Genomic DNA, 23,179 nt, shown 5'->3' with positions numbered 1-23,179 from the left:
GCCAGCAGTGTTCAGGAGAAGATGTGTTTTCACCACAGCTGCAGCCTTTTGTTGAGGAATGGAAACTCTGATGCACTCAATCAGTCGCCAGCCACTTCGGAGGAGCTGTTGTGCTTTACAATCAGTATGGAGAAACTTCAAAGGAAGGAAACTACAACTGCCTTTGAAAGATAGCCTTTACGTAAAGTCATATAATCCTAATTAGCTTTCTGCTTCAGGACCAGCACACAGTTCACTTTTATTTGCCCCCTCCAAACCCATCTGTGGGAAATTACCCAGATGCTGGAAATTGTTTGGAAGCCATCCCAATGTTGTTGCACTTAATTTCCTATCTTGCCCTTCATTGAACCATAAAACCCCTACAGTGTGGGAACAGACCATTTGGCCCAACAAGTCCACAGCGAACCTCTGAAAAGTAAACCATCCAGACCCATTACCCTACCCTATATTTACCCTTGACTAATACACCTAACCCACACATGCATGAACACTATGGACAATTTAGATTGGCCAATCCGCTGAACCTGCACATCTTTGGACTGTGGAAGGAAACCAGAGCACCCAGAGGAAATCCATGCAGACACAGGGAGAATGTACAAACTCCACACAGACAGTTGCCCGAGGTTGAATCGAATCCAGGTCCCTAACACTGTGAGGCAGCAGCACTAACCACTGAGCCACTGTGTGGCCCATCTTCCCAAATTAACCACCTCTCCCAAACATCACCTCCACAAGGCTTGGAAAATTCACCCGAAATTACACTCGCCAAAGATGTTGTTTGACTTATTTAATATTCCAGCACTTTAATCTAGTTTTATCTGTTCTGCTCTGCAGAACCGAGAGTGTTTTGCTTTAGTTTTCAGCTAAAACCATCAGATCAGATACTTTAGATCACATAACTTCAAGAAGGATACCTAAATCAGATTTCCATAAGCAGAAGTGCTTCACTTTTCAATGCATTTGGTGTTTTTTTAATTCAATGAGTGTGTTTTTCTAATAACAATTCCATTAATGTTCCATTAGATTGAAATTTCATTGCCACATGTACTCAAGTACTGAAGTACAGGAGTGGAGCGAAAAGTGTCAAATGTTGCCACACACCACACCATCTTAGGTACAAAGGCACCTTCATAAGAAAAGCTCAAGTGTAATATAGTAAAAGAACCAAAATTAAAAAGTTAAGTATTTCAGTCTTTTACAGAATACGTAGAAAATAAAGAAGTAAGGTAATAGGTACCTTTAAAGTCCTTCTTAATATAAACATGAAAATGAAAAGAATGAGGTTCAAAGTTCGAAAGTCTTTGGTAAGTCCTGTCCTTAGCTTGCTCTCCGGGAGATCCCTGTTCCCGTTGTCTCCACTAATACCAAAGGATTTCCATCAATGCTCGCTCTTCCCATATCAGGCCGTAATGCCATCGCTCCTGCCATTGCTAAGAGACTATCATGGGCTACTGAAAGAGTCACATGGCAAATACAAGCTGAGTTGGCATAAAGATGATCTAAGAAAAAAGTGAGAGATAGGAGTATGAGTTGGCACAAAGTTGAAATAAGGTCCATATTGTTTCATGAGGATAAGTGAAGGCATGTGTTAAAATGAGAGAATAAGAAGTCAATGAGATAATTTGGGGCACATGGTGGTACAAGGAGTGCTTAAAGGGACATACAGTGGAATTGGAGGCTTTAATGGCGGTGTGGGTGGGGAATATGAGGTATTATAAGTTGACTTAGTGGGGCATGGAATGTGTGTTTGGGGAATAAGTGGGTGTTTAGAGTGAGAAATGTTTTTTGTTCTAATTTCTAATTTCTTGTTAACAATGTCAACCGAGTGTTTGTGTGTCAAACACAAGACTTGAAGGACTAAATGGCTCAGGGTCCTACATCCCCTCAGGCTGTACCTACCACACTCCATGCTGGCCTGGTCGTCACCCATTTCAACTGTCAGGGGTCTCTGGCAGTTCTCCACCTGGAGCCGTCTCTCTGGCTCCTTCACCGCTGTTGAATTTTCATTTGGAAATGTCATGATATTGGCCACAGCAATCTCTGTGTTCTCCTCACTCATCTCTAACCTTTCTTCCACTGAAGTTGTTGCACTGTATTCTCTCAAATCTAACCCTGACTTTGTGAACAAACCTGCCAAGTGATGTTGTTATCTGGTATACTGACCTCTGTCCTGTAGAAGATGAGCATGATACATCTGGAGCATGACTTCACCACAGAACTTCAAGTGATTGTTTCCAGGACTATCACTGATCTCAGCTCTTTTGGAGATCTTCCCTTCACAGTTTCCTATCCCTTTCCCAATTTTATAAAACCTACTTTGATACTCTCTAATAATACAAATGGAATTCCCTGGCAGATTTATCATTTTAGCTTGTTTCTACCTATTTTTTTCTGCCTCAACTTTATGTTTTTGTCTCAATATGTTCTACCCAATATTTCCCCACCTAAAAGCACACTACATCTGGTACACTACAGTATTTCAACAATTTCCAGTCTCCCGGCTGTAACTGTTTCCTCTTCATGATGGATGTCCAATTCCTTTATACCTCCATCAGGATGGTCTGAGAGATATGATTTCCTTCTCGTGATGCCATGCTGACACTGTTTGATAAGATTATGACTTTAAAATGTAGTCTAATACTTCCTTAATACTTGATTCGAAAACTTTCCCAAAAATGAATGTTTGGTTAATCGGCCTACAGTAACCTACGTTTTGTCTCCCACCCTTTTTTGAACATGGGTGTCACATTGGCAGTTTTTCAATTCTTCAGTACTTCTCCAGTATACAAAGATTTTGAGAAATCACAACAAGTAATTTCACTATCTCTGTAGCTACCACTTTTAGGAACCTAGGATATAAGCCTTCAGGCCAAAGGGTTTACATGCCTTCAGCCTCATTAGTTGTCTAATACTACTTCTTCTTGAACCTCTAGACCATACACTCTACAAAGCTCACAAAGGTCCGAGCAATGAGCTTTGTGGAATCTCACTAGAAGCAGAATTCCAAGAACAGAAAAATACCTTTTCCATCACCCTCTGCTTCCTGCTTCTCAGTCAATTTTGAATGCAATATGCCACTTTGGTCTGGATTCCATAAGCTATTACTTTCTTGCTCAATCTACTTTGAGGGATCATATCAAAAGCCTTGTCTGTGGAGTCCACATCAAATGCTGTCATCACTTCTGGTTACCTCGGCAGAGCATTTGATCAAATGCTTCAAATCCATGTTGACTGTTCTAATTAATCCACGTCTCGCCAAGTACAGATATATTCTGTCCCTCAGAATTTTTTTTTAATAACTTCCCCAAACTGACAGCCTATGATTTCCAGGTTCACTGCTTCCTCTCTTTTTTCAAATTGGGTCAACATTTGTCATCCTCCCGTTCTCTGGCACTTCACCTGAGGCCAGCAAAGGTTTGAAAATTAATGCCAGGACCCATTATATCTTCTTCCTTAGCAACAGTCTGGGATACATCTCAACCGATCCTGCAGGTTTATCCACATGTCAGGCTGCTAAATCTCCTTTCTTTCTCTTCAAAATTAATTTGCATTGCTCACGGTTCTCCACACTGATATTTGGACCTTGTTGTCCTTTTACAATCTGAAGACTAATGCAAAGTATTATTTGAGGACAGTGCCCATTTCTTTTGGGTCCACATACAGAATATATTTATGGTCCCTAATGGGTTGTACTTGTTTCCTGTTTCCTTGCTCTTTATGTTTAAAAATAAAACACCTTTTGGTTTTCGTTTATTTGACCAGCAAATGCTTTCTTACATAGGCTTCAGATTGGCCAGAAGCTCTTAGACCTTAATTGTATGGAAGACTTGCTGGTGGCCAATTAAGTGCCTGAAGAGCACTTCATTAAACCAAGCCTTTAATGATGGTACTGATGGGCATTCTCCACTGGTTCTCTGACCCCATCAGGCTGATAGAATCTGGCCAAAATTTATTAAGTATCAGACCTCCAGGTAATGATTATTATTCTTGATGCATCAAGACACTCAGACTTTGGTAATGTTAATCCAAATGATCAAACACCTTTTTTGCTGGTTCATACTATAATAATCCCGTGACAATTGCTTTGGATTATCAAAAGTTTTAAGAATTAGGTTGTGGAATATTGAGTTTCTATTATGACTTAATGAAATTAAGATCTTAAAAACAGTAGTACTAGAATTTGAAGGAAATGTTTTGCAAAAATTGCTTTGATATGATGATCACCAGACTATATTAACATTTGATCTTACCCATTGAATATTGAGTATTTGCATTCTATTTGTTTAAAGCTCACCCAAGAAATTAATGTAAAATACTGTTTATAATACAGCACTTTAATATATTTTATATCCTAAGACATTGGTTTGAACGGTTCTGTATAACCTCTGCATCTCATCAAATGAAACAAACCAGCCTAAATGGCACAGTATTGATTTTTCATGTACAAAATGTGCATTCACGCTCATCATCCAATGAGAAAGACAGGAAAAAGAGGTGTCCAGAGCCTATGACTGAAACAGTCAGGCCTTTCTCGTGTTCATGCAGAATCTGAAGCCTGTTTGAGTCATCTTCGTATATTTGAATATAATTAGAAATGATGCCAATATGCGGTCTCACCAGTGATGGCTACTACATAAAACATCTGAAACTATATCACAAGATGGTGAATCAAATTGGTTGTTGGACAGGTGTCGTTTGACAATGAGGATGTGCAAGGACAACAGCTTTGAGGACATGGGCTGAACTTGATTTATTTTAAAGGGCAATCTGACAGCGTCATGATCATATGATGACATCAGCTTCTTTAAACTGAATTCAAGCTGTCAAACTTCAATTGCGGGACTTGAACCTACATGGGGATGGGAGGGAGGAAATCTTATGGAGGCATCAAGGGATCTTGCTGCTCAACATAGAATCAGTGAAAGACATGTGTTGCCTCCTCCATGAAGGCTCATAGGTATTAGGTAATTCTCAGCGACATAAGTGACCACCAGTAGGCTTTCCCCCAAATCAAAAACCATGGAGGAGGAAATCCCATTTCTGAAAACTACGAGACAATCACAAGCAGGTACTTTTTTTGCTCATCGGTGTTACCACAGAAACAGTGATAACTGCCAGAGTGACAGGATGACAGTTATCAGATGTCTAGGATTCAGGAATGCCTCAGGACGGAGTTACATTGGAAGGTAGAACAGAGGAGTTGAAGGTTATTGAAATGGAGAATGACTCAGAAAGCTACAGCACAGAGGGACTTTGGCCTCTTCATCCATTAATTTTAAAAAGCCATAATCCAATTTTACCAGGTGTGATGATGCTGCTTCTTTAATGAGGTCAGGTTGTCCTTGGTTTCTTTTCAAAAGCTGTTGTAAAAGGCAAAGGTTTTGATTTGTCTGAGCTTAAACCACTTTGATTATGGTGAACAGATACTGCCTAAGACAACAATCGGGGAAGCCTTTAGGGTTTTTTAAAACAATTGTACAATGAAGAGGGAGTGGCCATTTCTCCCAGTTCAGGGATTTTCCGAATTTGGTTTAGTTTTAGCAGTTAGAACTGCTGGGGACAAAGAAGTAGCTACAGTGAAAAGAGGTTCCACACTTCAGCAAATGATCCCTGGTTGATCCTCTCTCTCTGACATCTCTCCTGTAAGAACCAATGTTTGAATTTACCTTTTTTTGCCAAGGGGTTTGTGTATGAGGAACGTTGCAGGAAATTGGAGTAGCTCCTTTATTAAGTTGTGAGGTTATACTGACGGTTGGGTTTTCAAATTGGTGTTAGTCTAAATTCTGTTTTCTTTTGCTCATGTTTCATTTGGTGATGTGTAAATAAATTCTGTTTTAATTGAAGCCAATTAATATCCACCTTACACCTGATTAAAACAACTAGAAAAGTTAAGGTCTGGGCTACCTTCTTGAAATGTTTCTAAAGGGTCTGGCCTGGTCGATAACAGATTGGGGGCTTGTCCTGGATTTATTCGATAGTTCCAATTTGAGGTTAAAAGGCTTGCAAGAGTTAAGTGTTAGTATCTTTTGTTCCAGGTGTTGAATTTGCTTGGTTTAAACACTGCTTGGTGTCATAATGGCTCTTTCAGTCACTAAGAATTTTCTGGAGGTGGAAGAAGTAACTTTGGGTCTTTACAAATGTGAGCAAGGCACAGCTGCTGTAATTGGCAGACAAGCTGGAGTTGGAGCTGCTTCCTTCTGTGTGGAAAGGAGAGACAATTACAGCAGTAACTCAGCATTTATATTTGCTGGAAACACCAAGGGTATCTTTATAGATGGCTAAAATTCAATTGAATATGAAGCAGCTTAAGTTAGAGGCAAAAAAAGAAGGAGAAAAAGAAACAAGACTGTTTGAATGACTACTAAGAACAGAGGAAGTACAAAAAGAGAGAACAAAAAGACAGAGAGGAAGAGAAGATAAGGAAGAAGAGAAAGAGAGAGAGAAGACAAAGAAAGAGAAAGGGATGAAAGAAAGAAAAAGAGAATGTTTGAACTTCATAAGCTGGCACTTAGACAAGAAAGTCAGCTTAAAAGGATGGAGATGACGGAAGAGGGTGAACTCAGTGTGAAAGGCAATGAGGAAGAGCAAACCCATCATAGTCAAAGGCCTGGTGGGGTTCTGTTTAAATATGGGAGTTTTAAGACTGTGGTGCTGGATAAGCACAGCACATCAGGCAACATCTGAGGAGCAGAAAAATCAATGTTTCAGACATAAACCCTCCATCCTGAAACATCGATTCTCCTGCTTCTTGGAGCTGTCTGACCTGCTGTGCTTTTCCAGGCCCACACTCTCGACTCTGATCTCTTGCATCTGCAGTTCTCATTTTCTCCTTTTTAAATATGTCCAACCATTGCCTAAATTTGATGAGAAAGATGAAGCTGTTTCCATCTCATTTGAGAACGTGATTAAACAAATGAAATGACCAGTGACTATGTGGGCTTTGTTGATCCAAACAAGACTTATAGGTTGCGCTAGTAAGGTATTTGCATCACTATCAGAGGAGGCATCTGGGGCGTATGAGGAGGTAAAGAAAGCCATCCAAAGTTCATATGAGCTTGTGCCAGAAGCCTATACATAGTGTTTCTGGAATCTAAGGACAAAACTTGATCAAACCAGTAATTTTGATAGGTGGATAATGGGATTAAAAATAGAGCAAAACTATTTTGCTCTTTGAGAGATGATTATTTTGGAGGAGTTCAAAAATTCACTTGCCGAGATAATGAGTACTCAAGTGGAAGAGCAGATAGTTGAAATAGCAAGATTAGCAGCTGAAATGACTGCTGATTATGAGTTGGTTCACAAATCAAAGTTTGGCTTCCAACATTAATTTCAATCCGTGAGGGATAGAAATCAGGGAACAGAGAAATCCTCGCATGGTAAGGGAAAAGTAAATCTCTGTGAAGATCATAAGGATAACTTATCACAGGCCGAAAAGGAACCCCTTGAAGGGCAAAGAGAAGTTAAAAAGCTCTGGGGTTTTCAATGCAACAGAGTAGGCCACATGAATCACAACGTTGGTAGGTTAGGAAAAGCACTGGGAAGCCCGATGTAGGAAAACAGGATAAGCCAGTGAATTTTATTGGAGTGGTAATGGAAAGCACAGTGGAGACTAGAAAGCTGCACCAGAATGTACAACTTGGTCAGAGGTTGGTTAAGGAGGAAGTGCCAGATCTTCTTAAACTATATACTTGTGAAGGTAAAGTTTACTCGCATAGGCCAGGAGCAGCAGGTAAAAAGATACAGGATCATGTCAATCTTTGATGTTGAGAGTTGAGGAGATATGTACCTCAAAAGGACTTTTGCCAGTAAAAGTGCTACACTAAGTGGAATTCACAATGAGACAAGAAATGTTCAATCCTGGAGGGTGAGGTTAGAGTGTTCAGTGAAAAGTGGAGAAATGATGCTAGGAACACTGGAAAAACTCAACTCCAGGAATACAATTTGTCTTTGTTAATGCTATAGCTGGTTCACAGGCAGGAGTGCTGCCTACCGTCATTGAAAAGCCAATGAAAAATCAAGCAACCGAGGTAGTATAGGAAGTATATCCTGAGATTTTTCTGAACTATGTGGTAATGAGGTCGCAAAGTCACCAGTCGAAACAGGAGAGATCAAAAAGTATAGATAAGAAAGTTGAAGTGGAATTATCAGAGACTCTGCTTGATCAAATTGTTGAGACAAGTTATGAGCAGTAGGATAACAAAGTAGATATTTTTAGCTCTGAGAAATTATCAAGTTACAGCAGAAAGATGAAACACTAAAGGGATTGTATCAAAAGGCATACACTGAAGAAGATTCTGAATGTATTCCTGTGTTATTATCTTAAAAATGATGTCTTAATGAGGAAATGGAGGCTATCACATATTCAAGCAAACATGAAATGGGCAGAAATTCATCAAGTTTCATTGCCAGTGGATTGTAGAAAGGATGTGTTGTGGGTAGCACATGAGTTACCAATAGGAGATCATGTAGGGGTAAGAAAAACTCAAGCTAAAATGTAAAAACATTTTTACTGGCCTGATCAGCACAAGGATGGATCTGAATTTTGCCAGTTATGTCATATATGCCAGGTAATTGGAAAATACAGGCAGTAATAACATTCACATCTTTCATAACCATCCCTGCATTTGAGGAACCTTTTACAGGACCCTTAATTGATTGCTTAGGACACCTATCTAAAACAAAAAGTGGGAATCATTATCTCTTAACAATAATGAATATGTTCACTAGATTTCCAGAGGCCAATCCATTATGCAATATCACAGATAAAATGATTGTAAATGAGTTCCTCAAATTTTCCATTAGGTACAGACTTCCCACAGAAATACCATCAGATCAAGGATTAAACTTTCTTTCAAAATTATTCAAGGAATTTATGGACAGTTTAGGAATAAAACCATTCAAATCAACTGCAAACCATCCAGAATCACAGGGAGCGCTAGAAAGGTAATATCATACATTAAAGATCATGTTAAGGGCTTATAGTCAAGACTATCCATTTGATTGGGATAAGAGAATTTCATTTGTACTTTTTTCCATCAGAGATGCACCAAATGAATTGATCAAAGTTAATCCATTTGAATTAGTTTTTGGGGCATGAAGTGGGGGGACCACGAGAATTGATTAAGGAGAAATTGGTAAGTCAGACTTTAGAGACCACATATTTGGACTATATATGTGTCAGATTTTGGGAAACAATTAAATAGAGCAGGGGAGTTGGGAGGCTAGACAGCACTTAAAAATATTACAACTTGCAATGAAACAGGAAGCAGACAAGAAATAAAAACCTCATAATGTTGCTAATGGAGATAAAGTGTAAATGTTACTTCCAGTGATAGGTGAACTTTAAACGCAAGGTTTAGTGGACCTTATCAAGTCAAAAGGATATTGAGTAAGATGAACCATTTGATAAGGACTCCAGACAGAAAGAAATCTCACAGATTGTGTAATGTGAATATGCTCAAAAGGTATTTTGACAGGGAAGGAAAGCCAAAAGAGACTGTGTTAATAATTGCAACACAGAGTGAAGAACCAAGTTCAGAGGATTCTGAATTAGATGTTCCTCAAATTACATTGGACAATGAAGAAGTTGTCAAAAATTGGAATACATTATTGCATTACCTTCCAGAGGAAAATCAAAATGACCTGAAAGAGTTATTACTATCACATGGGGGGACATGTGGAATTAAGTTGGGATGTTCTAAGCTAATTATACATAATGTAGATATAGAAGATGCTGTTATGATTAAGCACCATCCTTATAGCAATACCCTCTAAAGTTGGCACAGGTTCCAAAGGAGATTGAACATGCGCTTCAAGATGACATAATCGAAAGTGAGGTACAGTGACTGGAGCTCATCCATAGTAATGGTGCCAAAACCAGATGGTACCCAACAGTTATGTGTGGACTATTGCAAAGTCAATGCAGTTACAAATTCTGATTTATATCTAATTCCATGTTTGGAAGACTGTATTGAAAAGGTGTGACAAACAACTTATATTTCTAAGTTAGACTTGCCCAGAAGATGCTGGCAGGTACATATGTTCGAAAGAATGAAGATAATTTCTGCCTTCATAACACCAAATGGACTGTATCGGTTTTAAGTCATGCCATTTGAAATGAAAAATGTGCCAGCCACATTTCAAAGACGAACCAGTAAGGTTATTTCTGGATTATCCAATTGTATAGTTTATATTGACAACCTGGTGATTTTTAGTCACGGAAGGAACATTTGCATAATTTATCGGAATTGTTCAATGGACTTTAGAAGGCAGGCGATAAACCAAGCATTTGATATACCTGGCTAAGAGTGAATTTGCCAAAGCCCAAGTCTCCTTCCTGGGCCACGTTATTGGACATGGACAAATGGCCCAACAGAACGCAAGAACAAAGATTAGTGGGGAGTTTCCCATACCATCTATGAAAAGAGCAATACTGTGATTCCTGGAATTGGGTGCGTTTTATCAGAAATTCATACCACATTTTAGCAGTGTGACTGCTCCAGTCACTGAATTACTAAAGTAAGGCAATGAGTTTCAGTAGATGGTGGACCATCAGAAGGCATTTGACAGCCTGAAAGCCGTGTCAACCATTGCCCCGGTATTAGCCACACGTAATTATGTAAAATCATTCAAGATGGCGGTCGATGCAAGTAATGTGGGTGTTAGTGCTGTGCTCTTTCAGGGAAATGATGACAAGATAGAAAGACCTATCAGGTATTTCTCCAGGAAATTGAACATTTATCAGCAGAAATATTCAACAGTTGAGAAGGAGACTTTGAGCTTGGTGTTGGCATTGCAACATTTCAATATTTATGTTACCAGTAAAGTATCTGAGACAATCACATTTACTAATCATAATCCATTGAAGCTTTTAGAGAAATTTAAGTACAAAAATTCCAGATTGTTTAGATGGGGCTTATTATTACAGCCATTCAATTTGAAAATTGTGCATGTGGCAGGATGAGAAAATGTAATTGCTGACTCATTGCTGAGACTTGAATGAGCAATGGAGATGGTCGGTGGCTGGAATAAATAGACTGAAATAGAATGTAGTAATGCACGTTTTCATAGCTACTATTTGTGTAATGTATATGTTTTTTTAGTGTACTAACAGTGTAAGACAATGGATTTCAAAATGAAGGTATCTTTGCATATTAATAGTTCATTTTTTTCTTAAGGGGAAAGATGTGATGATGCTCCTTTAACAAGGTCAGGTTGTCCTTGTTTTTTTTTCAAATAGGGATGTAAAAGGCAGAGGTTCTGATTTGCCTGGGCTTAGGTCACTTTGATTATGGAGAACAAATACTGTCTAAGGCAACAATCAGAGGAGGCCTTTAGTTTTTTTTAACCAGTTGCACAATGAAAAGGGAGTGGCCATTTCTCCAAGTTCAGAGATTTCCGTGTTTGGTTTAGTTTCAGCAGTTAGAAACTGCTGGGAACAGAGAAGCAGCTACAGTGTAAAAAAATGCCCATGCTTCAGCAAATGATCCCTGACTGATCTTCTTTCTCTGACTTCTCTCCTATTAGAACCTGTGTTTCAATTCACCTTTTTTTGCCAAGGGATGTGTGTATGGGGAATGTTGCAGGTAATTGGAACAGATCCTTTGTTAAGTTGTCAGGTGATAGTGACTGTTGGGTTTTCAAATTGGTGTTAATCCAAATTCTGTTCTTTTTTGCTTGTGTTTCATTTGGTGATGTGTAAATAAATTCTGTTTTATTTGAAGCCAAGTGGTTTGACTATCTGCATCACTCCTGGAATATCCACCTTACACCCACTTAAAACAACTAGAAAAGTTAGGGTCTAGGCTACCTTCATGAAATGGTTTGAGGTGGTCTGGCTTGGTCAATAATTGGGAAGGCATATAAAATGTTGGCCTTTATTTAAATAAAAATAAAGTATAAAAGTAGGGACGTTTTCCTGAAACTAAACAGACTACAGCTGGATCATTGTGAACAGGAGTTTAGGCCCCATATCTAAGGAAAGATTTGTTGACATTGGAGGCAGTCTACAGAAGGTCCACTAAGCTGACATGAAGCATGGAGAGATAGTCTCAGGAGGACAGGATGAGTAGGTGGGCCAATAGAAATATAGAAGAACAAGAGAAGATCTTATTGAACACTAGATTCTCAGAGGACTTGATAGTATAGATGTAAAAGGATTTATCCCCTTGTGGGAGAGTCCATGACCAGGGGTCATAATCTCAGAATAAGTTTTCGCATATTTAAAACAGAAATGAGGAATAATTTCTTCTTTTAGCCAGGGACAAATCTTTGAATTTTTTTTCACTGTAGCTGAATGTTGAAATTGGGTAAGTAAATATTAGATTAGATTACTTACAGTGTGGAAACAGGCCCTTCGGCCCAACAAGTCCACACCGACCCGCTGAAGCGTAACCCACCCATACCCCTACATTTACCCCCTACCTAACACTACGGACAATTTAGCATAGCCAATTCACCTTACCCGCACATCTTTGGATTGTGGGAGGAAACCAGTGCACTCCCACACAGACACGGGGAGAACGTGCAAACTCCACACAGTCAGTCGCCTGAGGTGGGAATTGAACCCGGGTCTCTGGCGCTGTGAGGCAGCAGTGCTAACCACTGTGCCACCATGCCACCCATAAATTCAAGGCTGAAATAGTAAGGGAATCAAGGGTTTTGGGAAAAGACAGAAAAGTAGAAATGAGGATTATCAGATCAGTCCATGACCTCATTGAATGGCAGAACAGACTCAATGCGCTGAATGGCCTACTCCTGCACTACATCTCATGGTCATAATGTGACAGGTTTCTCGGACTGGGTGTCATTAGTGTGTGGAGGGGGAGGAAGCAGTTGTAGGGGAGGCCTGCAACAAGGACAGGGGGCTTGGTATCCTCTGGTCCATCTTTTCCCAATACTGATCTCTCAATCAGTCACTGAGTGCCTTTGAGCACAGTACATACTCCTACTCCACTTACAGTTATAGAGTCATACAGACCCTTCAGTCCAACTCATCCATACCAACTAGAGATCCCAATCTGACCTAATCCATTTACCAGCATTTGGTTCATATCCTTCTAAACCTTTCCTATTCATGTACCATCCAGATGCCTTATAAATGTTATAGCTGCCTCCACCAATTCCTCTAGCAGCTCAATCCATTCATGCACATCCTCTAAAGCAAGTTATCCCTTAGGTGCTTTTTAAATTTTTCCCCTCTCACCTTAAACCTGTGCCCTCTAGTTTTGGACTCCCCAATCTGAGAAAAATGAACTTGGCTATTCACCATATCCATGCCTTTCATGATTTTATAAACGTCTATAAGGTCGTCCCTCAGCCTCTGACACTCCAGGGAAGAAAGCCCCAGCCTATTCAGCCTCTCCCTATAGCTCAAACCCTCCAACCCTGGCAACATCCTTTCAAATCATTTCTGCACTCTCTCATTGATTGGCAATTTTGCTGAAGTAGCGAACGCATGCCTTGCTGCCTCAGAAATCAGTTTAGCTAATTCAGAATATCAGCACAGCACTAACATGTCATCCTCCCACATGATTAAATTCCCAAGCTACCTCCCAACAAGACAAAAGGGGTAGCATAAAATTCCCACACTCCACTCTTTGTAATATTTCCGTGGATTCATAGCCAAATGCTATTACCCAATGTATTACAATTCACTGTATAATATGGTGTTCAAGGTACATCTTTAAACAGAAAATGTATTCATAGAGATTGGGCTGAATTTTACCAAAAATTATTTAAGTGTCAATTTCAGGAAGTATTTCTCTCACTGAGCTGTAGTGAGGTTTTCTCATGCAACTCTCTGTTGTCCACTTCATTATGTATGCACTACATCATTATAGCTACTTTGTGCTTGCTTACAGCAGAAGTACTTGTCACTGGGATTTCTGCCACCGATATCATTTCTAAAGCACAGTTGTGTACCAGGTCAATCACTGCAAGGCAGGAACTGCTATTTTCAGTTGCAGTGTAGGAAGAACTGCCCCCAAAATGGGCAACAAAGGTATCTTGCCAACTTGATTTGTTGATGAGGGCCTGAAGACCCTGGTGAAAGAGGTGGTGTAAGTTCTGAATGAGGTGACAAAGTACAAATGATAAGGAGAATCGACATTTCGGGCATGAGCCTTTCTTCAGGAATCAGGCTCATGCCCGAAACGTCGATTCTCCTGCTCCTTGGATGCTGCCTGACCTGCTGCGCTTTTCCAGCAACACATTTTCAGCTCTGATCTCCAGCATCTGCAGTCCTCACTTTCTCCTACAAAATGATAAGACAAGGAAAAGCTGCCATGAGCATCTGCATAAGTGCAAAGTGAATGAGCCACCAAATGGACCAGTACTAAGAGTCTTGAAATGCCCCATCCTCCAATCAATGGCATGGGTGCCTGTCCTGAATGCACAAAGTGGCCTGGTAGGAACATTACAAGAAAAGATGCGAGTGCAGTATAGAAATGGAAAACTATATTTGAAGTGGATCGAAGATATACTCTGATGGTGTGATGAGGCTGGTGGGTGTCTGATGCCACCCTCTGTGGACAAAGAATGCAGAAGATCAATGTCCATGGAGCAGACCATGAAAGGTTGGGGGCTGCTGGTCAAGATGGAGGCTCAGAGGAGCATATGATGAGCTGCAAGGGTGTTGCTTGGAACCTGTTCTGATTTTCAAGTTGGGAATTGTCACCATGCACTTTCTGTTCACCATTTGGAAGAATAGCAAAATGCATGTAAATAAAATGAGATTAGGCACCGAAGGATTTTAACACATGCAAATAGGTCTCTTGCCAGTCTTTAACAAGATTCTCATCTCCTCGCTCAAACCTTGGGTAGAAAATCAAATATCCTTTTCCTAATGTAGAAAATCTCATTGTTTCCAATTTTACCATTTTTCCCCAACTGACTGTCCACGTTGTAGATAGACTGTGATAATTCTGCCCATTGTTTTTGTTATTTAAATTACTTACAGTGTAGAAACAGGCCCTTCAGCCCAACAAGCCCACACTGACCCGCCGAAGTGCAACCCACCCATACCCCTACATTTACCCCTTACCTAACACTACAGGCAATTTAGCATGGCCAATTCACCTGACCCGCACATCTTTGGATTGTGGGAGGAAACCGGAGCACTCAGACACGGGGAGATCGTGCAAACTCGACATAGTCAGTCGCCTGAGGCGGGAATTGAACCTGGGTCTCTGGCACTGCGAGGCAGCAGTGCTAACCACTGTGCCACCGTGCCACCCACAGTGTTACCTCATTCTACTAGACATGCTGCCCCATTGTCCTTTGATATGGAAAACAGATCAACCCATCCACCACATTCAGCAATATTGCCACTTCATCGAGCATTAAATATAGAGCTAGAGTGCTCCATATCTGAAAGCATTTATAAGTTTGTGAAAATGACTGAGAAAGTGGAGAAAGCTTCAGCACTGTATGGTACCAAGTCATTGATTGGACAAGATGTGATTTTTGGCTATGCTTATCATTTCAATGTTATACCATGTGAATGGTTACTTCAGTAGCTTCCACATAATAAGTCAAAACATTGTCATTTCTTAACACTTGTTATGATTAAAAAATGCTACTATACTAGCTTCCAACTTTCAGTACAGTGAAAATGCAGTCTTGACATTGTAAGTCCTAAAGAAATGTGCACAGAAACCATTTGCCTTGACTGTAGGTACAATCCAAACTCTCTCACTCCCATTTTTTATTGCCACACAAACATCTTTCAAGAGAACCATATGTCAAAGTATTATAATAAAATATGTTTTCATGTTGGACGAGCACTTTACAAAATAAATGTTAGGGTTCACTTTTAGCAACTGACTGTTTATGTTCAAATGCCCTTTTGGCTTACTTAAGAATAGTTTATATATACTTAAGTCTCCTTGAGACATTGAGGCATTAAGCATGTTACCTCATTCTGCTAGACATGCTGCCCCATTGTCCTTTGATATGGAAAACAGATCAACCCATCCACCACATTCAGCAATATTGCCACTTCATCGAGCATTAAATATGGAGCTTGAGTGCTCTACTGTACCAACCAAACCCACACATTCCAATTCCTACTATCAGGTATACACAGAATAACTTAGAAGTTTGGAACCAAAAGACAGGCTGGTTAGCCCAACAGGTTTATGCCAGTGATTATGTTCTTTGCCATGTGTCTCCTGCCACTTGGCCCCATCTAATCCCATCAACATGTTATCCGATTAATTTCTTCTTCTTGTATTTATCCTTCTCCCTGGATCTGTGTTTTTCACCTCAAGTATTCAATGTGATAACAAATTTCATTTTTGTCAGATAATTCACCATGAGATTCAAAGTATTTACAAATTTTAACCCAGTTTAAATTTTAAGTTTACAAAAAATAAATAATTCACCAAAATTTGAATAAAATTGAAAATTGAATTGTTTTGGTAAGCCGTGTTAGCTTTAAACTGAGGGATCAGGAGATTATTAGTTATTGAAATTTAACTGCCCTTAGACTCTCATCTGAAATAACATACCTTATATTACCTCAAATATGGTAAATAACAAGAATCTCAAATTAATGACTTATCTATTCATTTTGACTGAACTCATTAATTCCAAAAAAAAATCTATGTTTGCTAAGTAGGCTAAAAAAAACATGGAAAGCTGGTCACAGCCAAATGCAAATGTCAAAGCCTATTTTGTCTTCAGAGAACCTTGAAACGTTTCACAAACCATCAGCAGGCTAATCTGCGCTTAGTCAGGCTTTTGGGAGTGTTGTTTGGTATTTGCTGGGCCCAAGCTGTGTGCCCTGAAGGTGCAACCTTCTAATCATTATCTGTCTGTGTTATTACCCAACCGAACGGGTTCCACTTTTAAATAAAATATGCAAAGGTTTCTTAAATTATCACCTGAGGCAAAGCAGATTGCCTTTCTTGCTGTTACATGTTGTTAATCTGTGAAATGCAAATTCCTATCATCTTATAGTTTAGCTTTATTAACTTTTTTAAATTTAAAATTCTGGGAACAATGAGTTCTGTCATTTCTGAAATTATATTTTCTTCTTTTTTCTCTTTCTTCCTGTGAAAGCCAGTTTAAACCATGAAATTGTCAAGGGAAATAAGAGGCGATTCATCTCCGTTCTATGTGGTTTTAATTGGCTGTCTCGCAATTATTAGCTTCTTTTCTCCAGACCAAATTCTTTATCCTTTATCATTCAATCTCTTATTTATTTATGTTATGATCAGAAAACACATCAGAAATTGTGTGGTCGAGGGCCTGCATCAATAGTCTCTTGGTCCTCATTTGACCAACACTGATTCCCAAACTCAATGGCAAATCTTGTGGCCTATTGGTGGTCTGTAGAAAAATTGGAGTTCATTTTGTTTTTGCAGTCAGCAATGAATCATCATTCTCAGGGATTGCTTGGTTTGCACCTCATACAACTCAGAACTTTGCACTGACAATTTGTATTTCAGCCCATAAGAAGACATGTGAATTTATATAGTTTTGATTCAACTGTTAACAATGTTAAAGAATCTCATGCTGGTAGTCGATTTGAAGGACATTGTGTCTTAGAAGACTTCTGTGAGCTAAGGAAATACAGTACTGATTCACAACACTAAGCTAGTAACTATCATACAGCCAGATTTTATCCAGCAAATTGGACACAAAGGGGAACACCTTCCTCTGTTTATAATGTTTTATACCACTTCTTGTACACTTTTTTTCTTTTAGTAATGTGGTGGGAAAGTGTAAATACAGTAAAATCTTCATTATCTAGCAAGTTTGGGTGAATGAGTGTTGTCAGTTAATCAAAAATTAATCATCTGTGCTTTCAAGTAGGTGTTAGAAAAGTTTAAAAGAAGCATTTGTGGGAAGCTGGCGTGATATATGGAGGAAGTGGGAAAGACCAATAAATGTGTTACAGCCTTGTTAAAAGTATTAAATTAGCAACTAGTGACAGCAGTATTCCAGAGGCGCAACAAACCCAGAACTGAGCATCTTATGGAAGTTCGAGCCTGGTGTAGATAAGGATTATAAGTACAAAGTGTTACGATTGGCAGAACAGTGATCTGTTTCAGAGCTGTTTGCCTGCAGGCATAGGTGTAGCAGCCATTCCTGCATTCATAGTGTAAGAAGAGAAGGAATGGAGAGTGTGATAAAGCAGGAAAGATGAGAAGCTTACGTATCAAAGCAGGCACAATCCCAGGTAGGTGACCGATTGAAAATTTGATATGCTTAGCATCAAGAGAGATCTCAAATTCTAAATAATCAACCTTGCTGATCACTGTGGTAGTAGATGAGATAATAAGGAGACTAATGGAGGTAGAAGTTCCTCAAACATTAAAATGAAACTTCTTCACTAATGTCCTTTATCCATATCAAGGCCTTCACTATTGAAGCTAGTTGAACTGAATGAAGGCAAACACAAAGTTCTATTGAATGCTAATAATACCACTATTACCTCCTCCAGTGTCCAATTCACTTTTCACATGCTACCTCGGGAGAGATGGTGGTAAAAGAAAAGACAGAAGGTAGATCCACTAGGAATACAGGTTCTGCTTCATTGAGAACAATCATTTTCAGTGGACCAGGAAGGAGCAGCCAATGCCAATAGAAGTTCAGTTAAGGAAGAAAAGTCCAGGGAAGCACGAAAGAGTGGACCACGACTAGTCTGGGATGTAAACTCACCCACTTTATTTTCTAAACGATTACAGGAGAACAAAATTCAAAGTACAATAAACATGAATCAGTGTTATTTGTAATGCAGACAGTGAAAGTGGTAATCTGTTTATATTACTCTATTTGGGCTATTTGAATTCTCATTTCCCCACCAAGTGACAATTAAACATGCTTCTTCCTGTCATCAGTACTACTGGTTGTATATAGCGCTAGTATCTGGTTCAAGTGATAAAGTGAGAATGATGATCATTAGTGTGTCAAGACTATAGTTAGACTTAAATGTAACTGGTATTTAACTGAGCTTTGCTTGAAATATGAAGGCAATAATTTACTTATTATTAGTACATAAACACAGTAATATATGTTCATTCTGTATTATTGTGCACATTGTGGTACACTGTACATAACTAGTCTATATAGACATACTAGTATAAAATAAACACCTTAAAACCAGCACGTCATCTCATAAATGCATATGGCAAAGATTAATGATGTACAGTTGTAAAGGATTATTTCCTGATTGCAGTTTGGTGGGAGGTCTTACCTATTGGAGCCACTTTAGGTACTTATGATTTGCAACCAGAGCAGGGATCAAAATCTCTGTGTTGGACACCAGTCTGACATATACCAGCCATCAGGCCAACTGAGCCAACCATCCCTGGAGGAGTTGGAGTTGCTATGGTGACATGCACCATTAAGTGCATATGACAATGGTAGAGACTCCAATTTATTTTTCATCACATGCTGGCTGGCAATTTATCCTACTCTTATGTCCTACCATTGGATTTGTTGGAAGGATTTTTCAACTTGACAACCTATTTGGCCATATTGTGAATATGCCTTCATTAGGTCTTCCTGAAGAGGGACTTGAACCTAGAACTACTGGTTCAGAGGCAGCGACACTAGCCACAAGACGTGTAAAGGTTTCTGATTAACAGCACAAAGTCAGAAGTTTGCCATTTTTTGAGGTCATCAATAAAATTGAATTATAGAGTTATAGAGATGCACAGCATGGAAACCCTTCGGTCCAACTCATCCGTGCTGATATCCTGACTTCAGCCAGTCCCATTTGCTAGCACTTGACCCAATTATCTCTATAACCTTCGTACTCATATGTCCATACAGATGCCTTTTACAAATGTCTTATCACATCCCCCTATGTACGAATGGTTTGTGAAAGTACACAGTAAAGAGTAACCTGAATGGTCAGAGTGAGGGAAACCAAGCTGGAATTAGACCAAAACTGAGTAACTGGGGATTTAAATCCAAGTGGGAGTTCAGGGCAAAGAGGTGAAAGAGCTTCTTTAATTAAGGTTTACTCAAATAAGTAAAATCCCTAGAATGTAAAGTGAACAAATGAGGAAATAAGGCATGGATCAAGAAGCTTTCCTGTACTGAGTCCAAAAACAGTGTGATGTCACCAGGGCAGGGAAAGCAACGAATCGGTGCAAAGGTTTTGTCAGTATTTCCAATCAATAAAGTGGAAGCTGAGTGTTTAGTTTATGTTTATGTCGGTAGAGGTCTTAATCTTTTCTTTTTTCCTGAGAAATACAATAAGTGTTACTATGTCTGATAGTCAATCCATACTTATTTGAAAGGTAGCAAATTATTTTTAGAGTTATGGTGGATCAAATGGGCCAAGTGGAGCTTACTTCCAGCAGTACATGTAAATTCATAGAAATATGACGTGTCCAAGACAGACACATCTGCAAGAAGTGTCACCAGCTGCACAAGCTTCATTTCCACATTGCCCATCCCTAAATGGTAATCTAAGAAAGCCAGGCAGGTATTGGAGCTTTACCCTGTCCCTATTGTGCTTACTAATCAGTATTCACTCTGGAAACTAATGAGGCAATGGTTCTTCAGGGGAGTGCAGTCTGACACAAGCCCAAAGCATCATGGGTAATTCAGCTGTACAGGACGGAAGAAGAAGAAGTGAGGAGCGATATTTATAGATGATTCCACAGTCAAGAGATCAGACAAGTGTTTCTGTGGCAGTAAACATAATTCAAGGATGATGTGTTGCCTTTCTGTGCCTTGGTCAAGAAAGTCATATAATGGAAGCAGGACTTCGTTTTGGGAGAATGGGATCTGCCACAAGTCACAGACTACACTGGTACTAATGACAAGTGATGACGTTCTGAAGGCAGATTTCATGAAGTTAGGAAGGAAATTAAAATCTGAACGTCAAGAGCACTAAGCTCTGGATTACACTCCCTGTGCCACATGCTTTTGAGCATAGGAACAGGACAGTTTATTTACTGAACATGTGGCTGTAAGAGCGAGGACATCAGATTTCTGAGGAGCTTAGATCAATTATAGGCAGATAGGCCATGTACAAGCTGAATGGAATAACTTTAATGGGACTGGGGTTGATATCCTCATAGGGAGATTTGCTAGTTTGCTGAGATGGTTTTAAACTAGTCTTTTCAGTGGGGTGGGAACCTGAAGGGTGACAGAGGTTAGAAGAAAGTAAAGTTGATAATAAGAATTTTAAAAGTTGCTAGAGGAGACCAAAAGACAGGAGAAACAAACTCAAGCATTAAGTACACTTTGAGAAGGTGGAATTGCGCCTAAAAGACAAAGTTAAAAACACTCTACCAGGATCCACACAACACTCACAACAAGACTAATGATCTAAAGGCACAAATACTTATACATCAGTATGATCAAAGTGTCATTATAGAACCATTGTGACCAGGACTGAGAACAAAATATTCAAGGACATTCAATGCGTAGAAAGGATAGACAAGAAAGAAAAGGAGTTACACTGAAAATAATGGATCAGATCAGTACATTAGCAAGGATGGGTCTTGGATCAGAAGAGAAATGTGTTAATCTGTTTGGGTACGGGTAAGAAACAGTAAGGAGCTGCAGACATTGGTTGGGGTTACTTATAAGCTGCCAAATAGCAGTTGCAGTGTGAGACCTGGTATTAATTTAGAGCTGAGAGAAGCATCGAGCATTGGAAACACAATTAATATGAGTGACTTTAATATAGCCTGTAAACCAATTGAGCACTAAAGGTGTGGAGGACAAGTTTCCAGATGTTTTCTCGAGCAGTATGTTGAGGAGCCAATTGGAGGACATGTTATAATAAATCTAATATTGGGGCTGAATAACAATCTTGTCGTGAAAGATTCTTTAAGGGTGAGTGACCATAATATGATAGAATTTCACACTATGTTTGAAAGTGAGATCATTCATTCTGATGCAAGGGTATTACACTTGAACAGGGGAAATTATGAAAACATGAGACACAAATTGGCAGAGGTGGATTGGTAAAATGCATTAAAAAGCCTGACTGTACAGAGGCAATGGAGAATGTTTAAAGAATTATTGCATGGCTTACAGCAGCTTTACATGCCTTCAAAACTCAAAAAAAGTCAGACAACCTTGGCTAACAAGGGAGCTCAGGATTCTGACAGATTTTTTAAAAAGTTTATTATATTGAAGTGAATAGCAGTAATTTTAAGGATTGGAATATTTATAGAATACAACAAAGCAGGGCAAAGAAACTGATAAGAGAGAATAGAATATAAATGCAATCAATAAGAAACAACAAAATAATAATAAATTACAAGAAGCCATTGGCTACAGCAGATGTGGATCTCCTACCGGCAGGCTCAAGAGAACTTATCACTGGGAATAGAGAAAAAGTAGAGAAGCTAAATGATTGCTTTGTAGCTATTTTCACTGAGGAAGATACCAAACATTTGGCAGACTATGACACCATCATGCCAGAGGTTCTTACACGCACATTCATTAGTTTCTGCTCATTAGTTTCTGTTCAACAGTAACTCATATGATATTGATCATAGAGTTCAGCAATGATAATGCTATTGAATGTTAAAGCAAATGATCAGACTTTCTCTTGGTGGAGATTATCATTGCCTGACCCTCATGAAATGAATGTTACTGATGACACAAACCTTGAGGTGCTAGATCTGTTCAAAGTGTGCCCCACTTGGCATGGTACTAGTTCCATATAACATAGCAAAGAATATCCCCCAATGTGGAGACAGGACATTGTTTCTTTCATGAACAAGTCCATTATTGGCTGCAAAAGGAGAAAGTGTATGAAAACTGCAGCTGCCAAAATGGAGAAAAAAACACACTCGCAATCATATAGAAATGTCTTCAATATGACAGAAACAAGTCACAAGAGCTGATATTTCAACATTATCAGATTGATTTAAAACACTTAAATAAATAAACTTATAATAATCATCCATGAAGTTGCAATACCCTTGATGAACATCATTAAAAATTACAGATCAGATATAATAGCAGACTAATGATGGAATCCATCTATATCTTTCAGAATCAAGAATGTTCTCTACTAAGTAGTAAGACATGTTTAAAGTTGTGAGTAGTCTGGAAGGTTGAACACATTGTAGTTACAGAACAAGCATCACATTACCTAAAATAATTATTCCAAACCATTCAGTTTACACATTACAAGAAATGTACCTCACCCACTTTGGACAGAGATAAAGAAGGAAAAGAGTACATGATA

This window comes from Hemiscyllium ocellatum, chromosome 3 (assembly GCF_020745735.1).
Source record: "Hemiscyllium ocellatum isolate sHemOce1 chromosome 3, sHemOce1.pat.X.cur, whole genome shotgun sequence".
NCBI lineage: Eukaryota > Metazoa > Chordata > Chondrichthyes > Orectolobiformes > Hemiscylliidae > Hemiscyllium > Hemiscyllium ocellatum.
Note: the sequence above shows the minus strand (reverse complement) of the source record.